Source organism: Salmo salar, chromosome 21, assembly GCF_965601325.2.
Source record: "Salmo salar chromosome 21, fSalSal1, whole genome shotgun sequence".
Classification (NCBI taxonomy): domain Eukaryota; kingdom Metazoa; phylum Chordata; class Actinopteri; order Salmoniformes; family Salmonidae; genus Salmo; species Salmo salar.
The window spans coordinates 46,208,130-46,224,398 of NC_138311.1; the positions used below are offsets into that span (position 1 = coordinate 46,208,130).

At 40.9% G+C, this 16,269-nt stretch overlaps 1 protein-coding gene across 10 annotated transcripts in view; it reads left to right on the forward strand.

Moving 5' to 3' along the window:
• The first annotated feature begins 34 nt into the window (after window positions 1–34).
• LOC106582400 (R3H domain-containing protein 1) overlaps window positions 35–16,269 on the forward strand; it is a 68,830-nt gene continuing 52,595 nt past the window's right edge. For 9 of the 10 annotated variants that reach the window (XM_014165487.3, XM_014165488.3, XM_014165476.3 and 6 more), the window contains exon 1: window positions 590–839. The gene's annotated coding sequence lies outside the window, so the exon portion shown is untranslated. Of the gene's footprint in view, window positions 176–589; window positions 840–16,269 lie in introns of those variants that run through there. The other variant, XM_014165478.3, reaches the window with a different exon arrangement.

Genomic DNA, 16,269 nt, shown 5'->3' on the forward strand with positions numbered 1-16,269 from the left:
AGAGAGGAACCATTTCCCTGTTTGACCCCTCGGTTTTATGGGTATTACGACTCATATTGTTGTACTCTGTAGAAGTTTAAAGAGCCTGCACATGCATGAATGCCCCGGTCTCAGTCAGAGAGCAACTTTTTCAACAACAACAAGTGTACAATAATTGACTTCTCACAGCTAGTAGGTAAGTGATTGGACAGGCCTCGGGTGCGTTTGTGAATTACCTCAAGTATGTCAGAGTGTGTTCTCGGTCGTTAGTAAAGTCAAAGCTTTGTCAGATGATGTTCCTAAATTCACAGAGTTTTGCTATCAAAGCGTTCCGAGCGCACGCTGGAAGCTCTGGCCGATGAGTTGGGTTGATATGAGCGTTCGGACCTCACAATCAGCAGTCAAAATAACTGGTTAAAGTTGACTAGCTACTTCCAGACATTGAGAGAACACCTCACTCTGACCATTTTACTCTCCCTAGCAAAGCTGGTTAGACTGTTTTCTTGAGCGTTAGTGATTAACTAAGCTACTGGTAGCAATTTAATTACGTTTTTCTTTTTTGCCAATGTTTACTGACACCGGTCATATCATATTCAACGGGTGTTGCGCGTAGTAAATTCATAAGTTATTCTATGCTTTGGCAGACACGAGAGTGCTCTGAAATAGAAGTAGATAGTCATAGTGAATGTACGGACGCACCCGTCGATGTCACTCATTGGCTCCACTCTGCATTCCACCTATCTGTCAGACAGTTGCAGACGCGCTGCCTCCCCCTCGCCAAGCTCTCATGTTGCCGATTCTGACTGGAAATAGAAAAATATACACACCGCTGAACAATAACTCAAAAGTTATCGCAGCCGGTAAGGACAATTTTAATGGTTTATAAATGTAACATGTTATTTTGTTATGAACATAATTTGCGCAGCTAAGTTTAGCTTGCTAGCAGTTAACTAAACGGCGTCCAATGGCGAGGAAGGCAATGTGTTGACGAAGCTTTGGCCTAACTGAAAGTAGCTACCTAGCTAACCAGTCGCATAAAAACAAGGGATTCTTCCTGACAATCTTTTTGTAATCACGTGTCGTGCTGACAGAACTAGCTCGTCATTTTTGTTTTAAATCAACCGTAAACTGGTAACTAACATTTGTAACTGAGTCGGTTGGTTAGGTCTTTTTACAGAAGTGTCTTGTTAGGGAGTATATGCTAACGTACCATGTGAGGCCTGCCATTACTTGCTAGCCACCAATTAGCTTCGTTCGTAGCTAGTGTCAATGCACAAAGTCCGAACTACAAGTTAGCTAGCTAGTTACGTGTAATAATATAACGTTACGCTCTATTACTAAGACAGTCGAGGTAGTTATGTGACCTGGTCCAGTTGCTAACCGGTAACTGACATTAGTTCATATGGAACAAGTTGTTGCTGTTTGAAAGTAACCTTAACTACGTAAGTTACCGGTGATGTTCGATTTTTGTAATGCGATGAATGTCAACTTTCATGTTTGGAGAGCTTGCAGTGCTAGCCGAACTATCATTAACTAGTTAACCTATCTGGCTACAATATCCATGTGCAGTAGTTAGTTACATCTTTGTCACTACAGTAAAGTGACAATGACGTTTAACTTCTGTGGTGTTCCTCCAACTTTGGAAATAGAATGAAGAGATTTAGGCCTACTTCTGGCTGACTCGCATCCTGAAACGTACCCCGTAAATAGCTACTGGCGGTCATTCGGAATTTTGTACCAGCCTAGCACTAAACACCCGTTTCCAAACAATCAAGCATAGTATTTTTTTTGTATCAATATTTCATTGTAGGTGATTGACCAATGTAGGGTACCTGGTAATTCTACAATGGGAAAACAAATATGACCTAATCATACATTGGCAGGAGAAGAGTTCATAGTCACAGGCATTGATAATCATTGACCTCTTCCTAGTTTATGATATTTGCCTGGACATATGCCTGCAAACTTGTGATTTTATAGGATTGGTTACCAAATGTATGATGTGCCGCTGAGTACTTTAAGAACTTTTGCAATTGTTGGATTTCCCCTCTTGCAACTGGAAATGTAGTGTATCCTATGTCCACACATGAACATTAGTTGGACTATCTGCTCAATGGTTTGCAGGTCATGTTCTATATTTAGGCCAAATCCATGGTATTTGTCTTTTTAAATTTATTTTGGATGCCTTAAAAGGCTACCGTGAACAGAAGTTGCTCATAGATTGACAGCAAGACAGGTTATTTCCTGTGTCACAGGTCTACACACAATATTGTATGTTGTCTACCTTCTACACAGTTGTCTTTTATTAAAAGATTGTGGTGGAAATTCACATGGTGAAGGAAGAGGTGAGGTGTAATGGCGAAGAAAATGGTTTCTCTATTGTGCCTCACTGACTGATATCCCACAAGATGGATAACAGCACATCCTCCAAAGCAATAAATAGTTCATCACCTGGGGGAAGATCTTCCTCTCCTCCCAGCCCTGCAACTACTGCACATTTCAAAACCACAATATTGGCTAGTTTTCTTTAGGGTTGCCCAGCGGCACCTCAATGTTAAGACACCTGTCTGCCTTTGAGTGGTTCATAATAGCTACATGTGGGGTTTGTCATGGTAGCTACACAGACTGTCAAACTGCTGAAGGGCAATTCCACTGTAACAGAGTGAATGACAAAAACACATTCACTTGAACTGTGCCGATGCAAAGTTTGGTAACCGAATTACAGCAGAAAAAGCACAAAACGTAATTATTTTACCAAACTTTCCATTTGCCCTAGGGATGTGACAAATTTACATTTGTCAACATTTAAACAGCCTTTTATTGTTTAAACTTTAAAAAAAAAGACGAGTTCAATGTTGTTCAGCATATGACCGCTAGGGGGCAATGCAGTTCAATCTGCCGCAGTCCTGGCTACCTACATACCCGTTGTCACTAGGTCATAAACCCTACCTATTTCTACAATTTCTCTTATGTGATTTAAACCAAACCTTGTCCTTAATCCTAACCTTAACCACAATGCTAACCTTATGCCTAACCTTAAATTAATGAATACACAGCCAATTTTGACTGTGGTAACCGCGCTTACCTTACTGCTATCCCCCACTCAGCAACGATGGTATCAGTGCCGTTTTATGTTCTGTTGTGTGCCTCCATGTTCTCAGTACGTACTTCATGTCCCACTTCTCATCAATGTGATGGATCATTGGTGATTTGTGACAACGTGTTCATAGACGTTCAAGCTACGTATGGTGTTTGAGAGCTCGGGCTTTGCACTTGCCAAGCAATCATTCCACAATTGCTTCATCAGGGCCGGCATGTTTTTTTTGGACATGGCATCTTGTAGTCTTCTGGTTTTAGATATCCTATTGACGCCGACATCCTCTACCATTGACAATTGCAGTATATCAACTGCAATCATTTTTGTAATCAGCGCTGTGATTCTCACTCTGTCCCTTATTGCACTGTTGCCACTAGCTTTATTCCACCTCGCAAAGTTAGAATTTAATCACCGTCTCATTTGACTCATTAAAGTATTGTCATACAGGACTTTGCTGCTCTCACTCATTTTTCGAACTGTTAATGACGATGTGCGGAGTGCTTTATATCGGTGTTAGATAATTAGAAAAATGCGTATCTCCTCGTAACGTTACAGCATTGGTGCATTAGGTATACAGTGAGGGGGAAAAGTATTTGATACCCTGCTGATTTTGTACGTTTGCCCACTGACAAAGAAATGATCAGTCTATCATTTTAATGGTAGGTTTATTTGAACAGTGAGACAGAATAACAAACAAAAAAAATAGAGAAAAATGCATGTGAAATGTTATAAAATTATTTGCATTTTATTGAGGGAAATAAGTATTTGACCCCTCTGCAAAACATGACTTAGTACTTGGTGGCAAAACCCTTGTTGGCAATCACAGAGGTCAGACGTTTCTTGTAGTTGGCCACCAGGTTTGCACACATCTCAGGAGGGATTTTGTCCCACTCCTCTTTGCAGATCTTTTCCAAATCATTAAGGTTTCGAGGCTGACGTTTGGCAACTCGAACCTTCAGCTCCCTCCACAGATTTTCTATGGGACTAAGGTCTGGAGACTGGCTAGGCCACTCCAGGACCTTAATGTGCTTCTTCTTGAGCCACTCCTTTGTTGCCTTGGCCGTGTGTTTTGGGTCATTGTCATTCTGGAATCCCCATCCACGACCCATTTTCAATGCCCTGGCTGAGGGAAGGAGGTTCTCACCCAAGATTTGACGGTATATGGCCCCGTCCATCGTCCCTTTGATGCGGTGAAGTTGTCCTGTCCCCTTAGCAGAAAAACACCCCCAAAGCATAATGTTTCCACCTCCATGTTTGACGGTGGGGATGGTGTTCTTGGGGTCACAGGCAGCATTCCTCCTCCTCCAAACACGGCAAGTTGAGTTGATGCCAAAGAGCTCCATTTTGGTCTCATCTGACCACAACACTTTCACCCAGTTGTCCTCTGAATCATTCAATGTTCATTGGCAAACTTCAGACGGGCATGTATATGTGCTTTCTTGAGCAGGGGGACCTTGCGGGCGCTGCAGGATTTCAGTCCTTCACGGCGTAGTGTGTTGCCAATTGTTTTCTTGGTGACTATGGTCCCAGCTGCCTTGAGATCATTGACAAGATCCTCCCATGTAGTTCTGGGCTGATTCCTCACCGTTCTCATGATCATGCAACTCCACGAAGTGAGATCTTGCATGGAGCCCCAGGCTGAGGGAGATTGACAGTTCTTTTGTGTTTCTTCCATTTGCGAATTATCGCACCAACTGTTGTCACCTTCTCACCAAGCTGCTTGGCGATGATCTTGTAGCCCATTCCAGCCTTGTGTAGGTCTACAATCTTGTCCCTGACATCCTTGGAGCGCTCTTTGGTCTTGGCCATGGTGGAGAGTTTGAAATCTCATTGATTGCTTCTGTGGACAGGTGTCTTTTATACAGGTAACAAACTGAGATTAGGAGCACTCCCTTTAAGAGTGTGCTCCTAATCTCAGCTCGTTACCTGTATAAAAGACACCTGGGAGCCAGAAATCTTTCTGATTGAGAGGGGGTTCAAAAAACGTATTTCCCTCATTTAAAATGCAAATCAATTCACAACATTTTTGACATGGGTTTTTCTGGATTTTTTGTTATTCTGTCTCTCACTGTTCAAATAAACCTACCATTAAAATTATAGACTGATCATTTCTTTGTCAGTGGGCAAACGTACAAAATCAGCAGGGGATCATACTTTTTCCCTCACTATGTTAAAAAAAAAAAAATACAAAAAAAAATCCCTTTATACTAATCACACGTGGTCCCTTTCAGACCGTTTTTGTGAACTCAATGTGGTTGGCAAAATGTTTTGTGGTTTGTGAACACCAAAGGATTTCAGCCCTCGAACCAAACGAGAGGGTCTGAGTTTGGTTCTCTTGAATTCCACAGTCCGGTTGTCTTTTTAGGGCAATGTGAACACACAGCTCCCAGGTTCACTTGTCACAGACTACTGCAACACTGTTTCCCCTGCCATAAACCCTCTCACTTTGTGTCACAATAGAGAGAAGATGTGCAGGTTTGCAGAAAAAAACGTGGGCAGTTTTTGGTTAGGGCTATTGATTCGCGATTCTCAAGGATACACAGGAATTCCAAAACGTGTTGAGTTTTTAGTTCGAGTTTAATTGTTTGCAATATGTGCTCTATAGGCTAATAGATTCATCAGCTGTTTATTTGATTGTTAAGGTTGATAGGGCTGGGTGATATGGACAATATCATAACACAATAATTTTGGTAATAGTCATTGGGCTGTTAGTGGTAGATTTCTGATCGTTTTTCTTCACAGTGCACGTATCTATTTGGTTAGGGATTTATTTCTAAACGTTAACGATCCCAATGTTTAAATGTTCACACCCTAATTTGCACTGTTCTTGAAGTAAATGTGTTTTGTAAAAATGTCTGTGGAAATTGTTAAAAGTGGTCCTTGTGAATAGTTATATGGCTTGTTTAACTTTGCAATCATTGGTTTTTGTTTTACATGCATTTGAAAGTGAAAAATCTGACTGGCACTGTTATACTGTTGAATTGCCCTGAACTGTTTCTGCCTGTGTCTGAGGGTTAGGACATACACTGATGCATCAGGACACCCATTTACTCAAGGACATTAAGCCCATTTTCAAGGTACTCCGCTGAGACAAGGCGTTCAAACAAGTGCGATTGTCGGTCGGTCCTCTGGTTGCAACTGAAGTGACTTAGCAGCGCTGAGCAGCCACTGCTGTGTGCCATGAGGTCCGGACTTTGCCTTGCCTTATAGCTCCTAGAGACACGATTATCCGTCAGGGTAAAAAAAATAAACGCTGAATGGAGAAAGAACCACTCGTCTAGTATCATGCCTCGGTCTCATCTTTTGTTTCTCTCTCCAGAATGACTACGTCCCCGACTGTAATGTTCTCAAGTCCAGGGTTGTCAGACTGTCTAATCGCATTACAGCTTATCTCAGCCTCAGTATTGTTTGGCAATGGTATCTTTTTCTCTCGTCTGTATCTGTCTGGGAGATATTAATGGAGCTGATGTGATGCATGGGTTGCTCGCTTCCCAAATGGCTCCCTATTAAGTGCATTAGATTTGACCAGACCCCTATGGTGCCTGGTCAAAAGTAGTGCACTAGATAGGGAATAGAGTGCCATAGGGAATAGTGATATATATATATATATATGTGTATATATGGGCTCCCGGGGAAGGAGAAACAGAAACGAACGTCAGTCTTCATTAGGCCCAGGAAGCTCTCACCTGAGTAACTGCTGGGCTTTGCACGGCTCGCGTTTGCAAACACAGCAATAATGTATCGTTGCCCCACTTAAAATACATACACACATACAGGATGTTTAGTAGGGCTGTGACGATACCAGTGTATATACCATATTTTTTTCCATGGCAAAAATGAAAACCCGAAGCAGACAACTCTTAGGTCCTTTTAAAAACCTGCTGTATGTAAAATACTTTGTTCTAGCTTGGAAAATAGATGCATGTGACTCTGGATGACAAGGTTTTTTTCCAACATTAGAGCTGTTTTGCTATAGAAGTTAAATCCGTTTTGTTTCCTTGCCATGGTACTAGCGAGTATTGCGATACTGTTATCGCCCCGGCCCTAATGTTTACCATACTGTATCCTTTTATTTTTTTTAATACAACCTGCATTTTTATTGACCACATTGTGAATGACCGTAATCTAATTACATGTTTTCATATTTCATGTAGCTAGCTAGCTAACATATTCATGCTTCACCTATTCCTCTCTGATAAGATACCGTTGGACAAACATGCTTATCGAGGCCTATACCAGCACCGGTACCAGGCAGTATTATTTAACTTCTCTGGGCAAGGTGGGACGTCACCGTCCCACACTATTCAACAGCCAGTGAAATAATAGCATGGCGTGAAATACAAAACAGCAAAAATATCATTTCAATTTCTTAAAAATACAACTATTTTACACCATTTTAAAGATACACTTCTCCTTAATGTAACCACATTGTCTGATTTCAAAAAGGCTTTACAGCGAAAGCAAAACATTAGATTATGTTAGGAGAGTACATAGACAAAAATAACCACACAGACATCCTTGCTTGGAAAATGGATGTCACAAAAACCCAAAACACAGCTAAATGAGGCACTAACCTTTGATCTTCATCAGATAACACTCCTAGGACATCATGTTACACAATACATGTATGTTTTTTGTTCGATTAAGTAAATATTTATATCCGAAAACAGCATTTTACATTGGCGCGTGATGTTCAGAAAATGTATTCCCACCAAAACATCCGATGAATGTGCACATCAATTTACAAAAATACTCATCATAAACGATGACAAAATACATAATTATTTTAAGAATTATAGATACAGTACTCCTTTATGGAACCGCTGTGTCAGATTTAAAATAGCTTTTCGGCGAAAGCACATTTTTTTTCAATATTCTGAGTACATAGCTCGCCATCAAAGCAAGCTATACAGACACCCGCCAAGTTCTGGGGTCACCTAAACTCAGAATTAGTATTATGAATATTCTCTTACCTTTGCTGATCTTCGTCAGAATGCACTCCCAGGACTGCTACTTCCACAAGAAATGTTGTTTTTGTTAGAAATAATCCATATTTATGTCCAAATACCTCCGTTTTGTTCGTGCGTACAGAGCACTATCCAAAGGCATAACGCGCGAGCGCGGTACCAGAGACGAAAAGTCAATGTTCCATTACCATTCTTAGAAGCATGTCAAACGTTGTTTAAAATCAATCTTTATGGTATTTTTTTACGTAAAAATGCAATAATATTCCAACCGGACAATATCATATTCATTCAAGAAGAAAAAGAAGGAACGGCGGGATCGCGCATTACCAATCCCTTTGTCCCCAGGCAGTCCACTCATTGACTGAGCACCTATTATCTGCCCAGTAACAGGAGACCGATGAGAGAACTTTCTGAAGGCTTTTGACAGCCAATGGAGCCTTAGGAAGTGTTACGTGATCTCACAGACACTGTAGTTTCGATAGGGATTAGAAAGAACTACAATTCTCAGATCTCCCACTTCCTGGTTGACTTTTTCTCAGGTTTTTGCCTGCCATATGAGTTCTGTTATACTCAGACACCATTCAAACAGTTTTAGAAACTTCAGAGTGTTTTCTATCCAAATCTACTAATAATATGCGTATTCTAGTTTCTGGGCCAGAGTAGTAACCAGTTTAATTTGGGTATGTTTTTTTTCCGGCCGTGAAAATACTGCCCCCTATACTTTAAGAAGTTAACTTGCAACATTTTGCTTTGACTCTTAGCCAGCTAGCTTGCTAAATGTACTAACTAGTGATTTAGCATTAGCGACTAACACAAATTATTTTAGCAACACCTTGATAAGGAAAGTCAAACTAGCAAACAGTCATTTGCAGACTTTAAGATACTTTGTTTGTGTAATTATAGAACGCTTGTGGAAAGCAGCATGCCGCCAACGTTGTCGCACCCATCTGACTATGTGGAGTGGACGGCAAGAAAGTGCTCTTGACTCGAGCAACTGCTCTGTCCTTGAGTGAGGGGCAGAGCTTGGTGTGGTTAGCGGCATGAGGGAGAGATGACTCGACGCAAACGAGTAAACTATAAAAACTGACATTATACGCGCCGGAGTTGCGTTTCCCATTTAACAAATCGAACATTGAAGTACCGTTATAGAAGGTAAAGTAAAAACCCAAAATGGTGTGTGCATCAGTACTGGTATAGTAAAATATGGTATACCGCCCAGCCCTAGGATTTGAATAGTGTGAGAAGATGCCACAACAGGGTATAAAATCAATTCTAGCTCTTAAAGGGGCAGTAGCCTGCATTGGTTGTACAACTTTCGATTACAGCATTATTTAATCTACAGTTATTCTTTTTTTTTTCTGTTACCAATAATATTTACATGTTAGTAGTATCTTCTGATTACAATGTCATATTTTAAATAAATGCAATCTATTAGCTTGCAAAATGAAAGTAAGTATATCTAGCTGTCTTACAACAAATTCTGATGGAATGGCTTGTCCTGCACTTTGTAAAAACCCAGAGTACTTAGATTGAATGTTAGAAAAATGTTTTGGTTCCTTTCTAAACATAGCAATGTGAATGCAAAGAGGACTCAGACCACAAAATAGGTGAAGTGAACTGGCAAAACCGTTGAGTCCTTATTCAAATGCAAGGGCAGTGTGAATACAACGTTATTTTGCTTTGTTTTTACCCCAGAGTTTACTTTAAAGAGCATTTGAGATTGGTTCTTTTAAAGGGGGCTGTATGTGAAAACAACCTAAACCTGTTTTGAAATGCGTGAATAAGTGGTATTACAGGAACAACGAGGCAAACAGGTTTTGTGGTGATGAATGGATATATGTATGTATGTATGTATGTATGTATGTATGTATGTATGTATGTATATGTATATGTATATGTGTATATATATATATATGTTTTTTACCTGCGACACATGCGGTATGCTGCTAGTCAATAGTTATGTAATTTGTGGCTGCCCTTTGGGTCCATTTGATGCTGTCTGTTTGTCACAAGGGTGCTGCTGGTCAATTAGAATTCATCGTGATGAGAATGGAGCACAGGAGTCCAGGTTCTAGTAGGATGACAACACTCCTTTGTGAAGACTGTAGGACAGGGAGGGACTGATGAATAGGGGGCTTTCTAACCTTTGAGCTCTAGTGTAGCCTATCATTGTGTGACTGACTGGCTAATTGATTCATATTTGTGCTCATTCATTAATCATCCAAAGGGAATAGTTTTTTAATTTGTGTCCCTTCGCGTTATTGATATGGTTTATGGAAATGGTACGGCTCTAAAATGTTGGCATGCTCCTGCTCAGCCCAGTCCAAGCTCTGGTGTGCCAGGACAGAGAAATGGGGGAACCAACTTCCCCCTTAAAGCTGGGACAGCAGTGTCCCTGCCCATCTTCCAAAAACATCTTGTTAGGGTTAAACTGGATATTTGTTTGCATAACCTATATAATATACCGGGGAAGCTATGCTACATTATTAAGTATATAAACTACGGATAAGTCAACTGCTGAAGACAAGAACTACAACCGGCGACAGGAAGTGCGTCACGAGGCTGGGACCAGCCTGCACGCCGACGATAGGAGGAGCAAGTTTAAACCACGCTCCTCCTCCCTCTGACAGGCCAGCATTGAGCGGGAACTATCTCTGTCAGAGTATATAAGAGAGAACAATAGGATGTGGCGTTCTCTTCTCTGTCTGCCCTGCGTGGTGTCACAGCGATATATATATATATATATATATATATATATATATATATATATATATATATATATATGAACAACTTATTTACCATACACGTGTTTGCATTAATTAAAGAACTTGAGTTACTCTTTGCCAAATTATTAGTTCCAATACCAGATTTGAATAGACGCGACGTGACAATCTGAACCCTCCCACTTAACCAGCACTGGCGCTTGACCCCCACCCAATCCCCCTCTTCTCGCTCTGACTCTACTGATGGCTAAATTATTGAGCTACGTTATTACTTTCTATGCCTGTGATATGTGGTTGTCCCACCTGGCTATCTTAACTTCTTGGGGCTATGTGGGACGCTAGCGTGCCACCCGTGGTGCACCCTATCAACAGCAGGTGCATTTCAAGAGCGGCAAATTTGAAACCAAATAAATGTCAAAATTCAAAGTTTTCAAACATACAACTATCTTACACCCTTTGAAAGATAAACATCTCCTTAATCTAACCACGTTGTCCGATTTCAAAAAGGTTTTACGGCGAAAGCATAAAGTTAGATTATGTTAGGAGAGTACATTGACAATAGCTGTGTGTAATGTTTTGTCAAAGCCAGGCGTCACCAAAACCATAAAACCAGCTAAAATGATGCACTAACCTTTTACAATCTCCATCAGATGACACTCATAGGACATTATGTTAGACAATGCATGCATTTTTAGTTCTATCAAGTTCATATTTATATGCAAAAACAGCGTTTTACTATGGCATTGATGTTGAGGAAATCGTTTCCCTCCAATAACCGGCAGTCAAGTCAGCATCACAAATTAAATAATTAAAATTAGAAAACATTGGTAAAATATTATATTGTCATTTAAAGAATTATAGATTTACATCTCTTGAACGCAATCAACTTGCCAGATTTAAAAATAACCTTACTGGGAAATCACACTTTGCAATAATCTGAGCACTGCGCCCAGAAAAATATGCTTTGCTATACAGACAAACGGCCATGTTGGAGAGATCTAAAATCGAAAATACTATGTAAATAATCCATTACCTTTGATTCTCTTCATCAGATGTCACTTCCAGGATTCCCAGGTCCATAACGAATGTAGTTTTGTTCAAAAAAGCTCATCATTTATATCCAAAAAGCTCCGTGTTGTTAGCACATGATCTAAGCCAGCCGGACTTCTCGTCATGAACGAGGGGAAAAAATATATTTACGTTCGTTCAAACATGTCAAACGTTGTATAGCATAAATCATTAGTGCCTTTTTTTAACCAGAACATGAATAATATTCAAGGTGGACGAATGCATTCTCTTTTATAACGTATTGGAACGAGGGTACCCAACATGAACTCGCGCGCCAGAGTCTAACCGGCCATCACCGTTCCATGGCTCTTGTTCGGTCAGATCTCACAGTAAAAGACTCAAAACACTTTGTAAAGGCTGGTGACATCTAGTGGAAGCAATAGGAAGTGCCAAAACATTAATCAACCCCTGTGTGTTTCAATGGCATAGGCTTAAAGGTAATTCAACACATCAGGTATCCACTTCCTGTCAGAAAATGTCTCAGGGTTTTGCCTGCCAAATGAGTTCTGTTATACTCACAGACACCATTCAAACAGTTTTAGAAACTTTAGGGTGTTTTCTATCCATATATAATAAGTATATGCATATTCTAGTTACTGGGTAGGATTAGTAACTAGATTAAATCGGGTACGTTTTTTTATCCAGCCGTGAAAATACTGCCCCCTAGCCCCAACAGGTTAATAACCTCTTACATCTAGATGTTCCGCTAGCGGAACACCGCTCCAATATCCAATGATAGGGCGTGGCACGAATTACAAATTCCTCAAATCCCAAAACTTCCATTTTTCAAACATTTGACTATTTTACACCATTTTAAAGACAAGACTCTCCTTTATCTAACCACTGTCCGATTTCAAAAAAGCAAAACATTAGATTATGTCAGGAGAGTACCCAGCCAGAAATAATCACACACCCGTTTTTCAAGCTAGCATATAATGTCACAAAAACCAAAACCACAGCTAAATGCAGCACTAACCTTTGATGATCTTCATCAGATGACACTCCTAGGACATTATGTTATACAATACATGTTTTGTTCAATCAAGTTCATATTTATATCAAAAACCAGCTTTTTACATTAGCATGTGACGTTCAGAACTAGCATACCCACCGAACACTTCGGTGAATTTACTAAATTACTCACGATAAACGTTCACAAAAAACATAATTATTTTAAGAATTATAGATACAGATACAGAACTCCTTTATGCAATCGCTATGTCCGATTTTAAAATAGCTTTTCGGTGAAGGCACATTTTGTAATATTCTGAGTAGATAGCCCGGCCATCATGGCTAGCTATTTTGACACCCACCAAGTTTGGCACTCATCAAACTCAGATTTACTATAAGAAAAATTGGATTACCTTTGCTGTTCTTCGTCAGAATGCACTCCCAGGACTTCTACTTCAACAACAAATGTTGGTTTGGTTCCAAATAATCAATAGTTATAACAAATAGCTGCGTTTGTTCTTGCGTTCAAGACACTATCCGAAGGGTGACGCGCCGGCGCATATCGTGACAAAAAATGTCAAAATATTCCATTACCGTACTTCGAAGCATGTCAAACGCTGTTTAAAATCAATTTTTATGCTATTTTTCTCATAAAATAGCGATAATATTCCGACCGGGCGACGTTGTTTTCGTTCAAAGACTGAAAATGGACTTTTCACGTGCACGCGCGCACCCGTTTCATTGTTCTCAGATCGACCACTATCCAAATGCGCTACTGTTTTTCAGCCAGGGACTGCAGAGTCATCATTCAATGTTCTGGAGCCTTCTGAGAGCCTATGGGAGTCTTAGAAAATGTCACGTTACAGCAGAGATCCTCTGTTTTCGATAAAGAGGCTATAGAAGGCCAAGAGATGGTCAGAGAGGACACTTCCTGTTTAGAATCTTCTCAGGTTTTGGCCTGCCATATGAGTTCTGTTATACTCACAGACACCATTCAAACAGTTTTAGAAACTTTAGGGTGTTTTCTATCCAAATCAAACAATTATATGCATATTCTAGTTTCTGGGCAGGAGTAATAACCAGATTAAATCGGGTACGTTTTTTTTATCCGTCCGTGTAAATACTGCCCCCTATCCTAAACAGGTTAAGATGAATCCGCTAATTGTAAGTTGCTCTGGATAAGAGCGTCTGCTAAATGACTAAAATATAAATGTACATTTGCTTGGCATTGCTTCTCTTCCTAGTTGTTCGATCCCAGGGGAACTGGTGCATTGTTGAGAGCTGAGGGATATCTTTTCGATTAAATCTCCTTTCAACATTCAAATTTAAGTAAGTTTTGGAACAAATCTGATTGCCAGAAAACATGCAATGAAAACATGCAATGAATGACGTGTGTAACAAGAAAAGAGAACAAAAATGTATTCATGCCATAAGATATATGAATGGGGCAAATAAAATCTGTAAAAGAAATGTGCTCTGAAAATTGTCTGAAACATGAGAATCTTTCAGGCTCCATGCTATCTCCGAACTTTGTTGTCCCAATGTGAAATACCTGACACAAGATTTGTTGGAGTTTTTCCTTTTGAGGCAGGCAGACAGCAGTTTTATCTAGTCGCCTATACAGTGACCCAAGTGCTGGCTTTAAAACCATTACACCCTCACCCCCATCAGTCTTTTACGTCGTATGAATGCGCTCTGAATCATGAGTCATCCGTCATCAGAAAAGGGTCACAGAGCCAATTAAATTTCCACAATATTAAGGAATAACCTAGGATGGTTGGCTGGGGGTTTATATCATTCTCCACAGCATGAGGGCATCTCTTGGACAGTGTTAGGTATTTCTATTACATTCAGTTCCCTGAAAGCGAGTACAACCCATAACATAAAAGAACTGAGTGTTCAGGGTTGACGTCTGGTCTGTCCTTCGCCTGGGCTTCAATGATACCTTTCCCTCCAATGTTCCCTCCCTCCCTGCAGTCTGCCATCCAGGTGGGGGTCCACCAGCATCAGGCTCTGTCAAATCAAGGTAGAGGTCGACCATTAGGATGAGGGTTGACCTAATTAGAATATATGCCTGGCGAAACCCTGCTCTCTCTCTCTCCCAGGCCCCCCACAGAGATTTTCTGCGGCAGCCCCTACTCCTGCATATTCTTCACGCCAATAGATAGAGGGAGAGCGGGGTGGGTGGGTGGGGGGGGGGGGGGGCAGACAGGGCAGCAATTTTGCAGAAAGCTCACCCTGTCATCTGTGCTCCTGTGCAGCGCGGAGCTACAGAGCCACTGTTGCAGGTAGGGGGTTCACAGCTGACGAGCTCCCCTCTAATTGCTACCGATCTCTCCCATGTGCTTCTAATTAGTTTCTTATCTCCTAGCAATTTTTCTCGTAGAGATTTGCGGATAGAGGGAGAGCGAGGGGAAACGCTGTCTCTCTGGTCCCTATAGGGGGTTTAATATCGCTCTACAAACACTGTTGCCCTTTCCCTGTAGTGGATACTAAGCTGCTCTGCATATACCTGTGCAATAGAAAAGGTCAATCACTTTGAGGGGGGGGGGTTGCACGGAGACGATCACCTTAAACAACTGAAGAGGAGGCTGACGATGCTCTGCTCCGTGTGTGGGAAGATGCCAGTCTGGGTGTGTGCTGCATCGTACGCCTGCCTGCCTGCCGCTCTGGGAATCAATAAATGTGAGCAGTGACCTGTCACTTCCAGCATTACTATGCCGTGTTTGTTTATGAAGTCTGGGCTGGGGAAACTGTCTGGAGTCGCATATTCATTTTGTTACTCCGGCTTGGGGGAAGAAAAAACACCAACGATGTAATGTTATCGGTTGCTAAGAAACACGGTGTCCTATTAAAAAGCCCGGGGGAAACGGTGATCTTCAGATCAATAGATATAGTGTACAGGGGGTCATCATTTGAGGTTCACGGTTGTTTGCCATCGGAAGCCACCACAGATCTATGTTTTACGAACACATTTTCATTGTTTTAATGCAATCTACAACTTTGCAGTTGCCGATGTTGATAGGGCTGAAAATTGCCATGGACCTCATAATACGACATTATCACGATACTTAGGTGCCAATACGATATTGTGTTGCGACTCTGTACTGAACAAAATATGAACTCAACATGTAAATTGTTAGTCCCATGTTTCATGAGCAGAAATATAAGATCCCTGAAATGTTCCATATGCACAAAAAGCTTATTTCTCTCATTTTGTGCACAAATTTGTTGACATCCCTGTTAGTGAGGGTTTCTCTGCCAAGAGAATCCTTCCACCTGACAGGTGTGACATATCAAGAAGCTGATTAAACAGCCTGATCATTACACAGGTGTAACTTGTGCGGGGGACAATGAAAGGCCACTCTAAAATGTGCTGTTTTGTCACACCACGCTATGCCACAGATGTCTCAAGCTTTGAGGGAGATTGCAATTGACATGCTGACTGCAGGAATGTCCACCAGAGCTGTTGCCAGAATTTAAT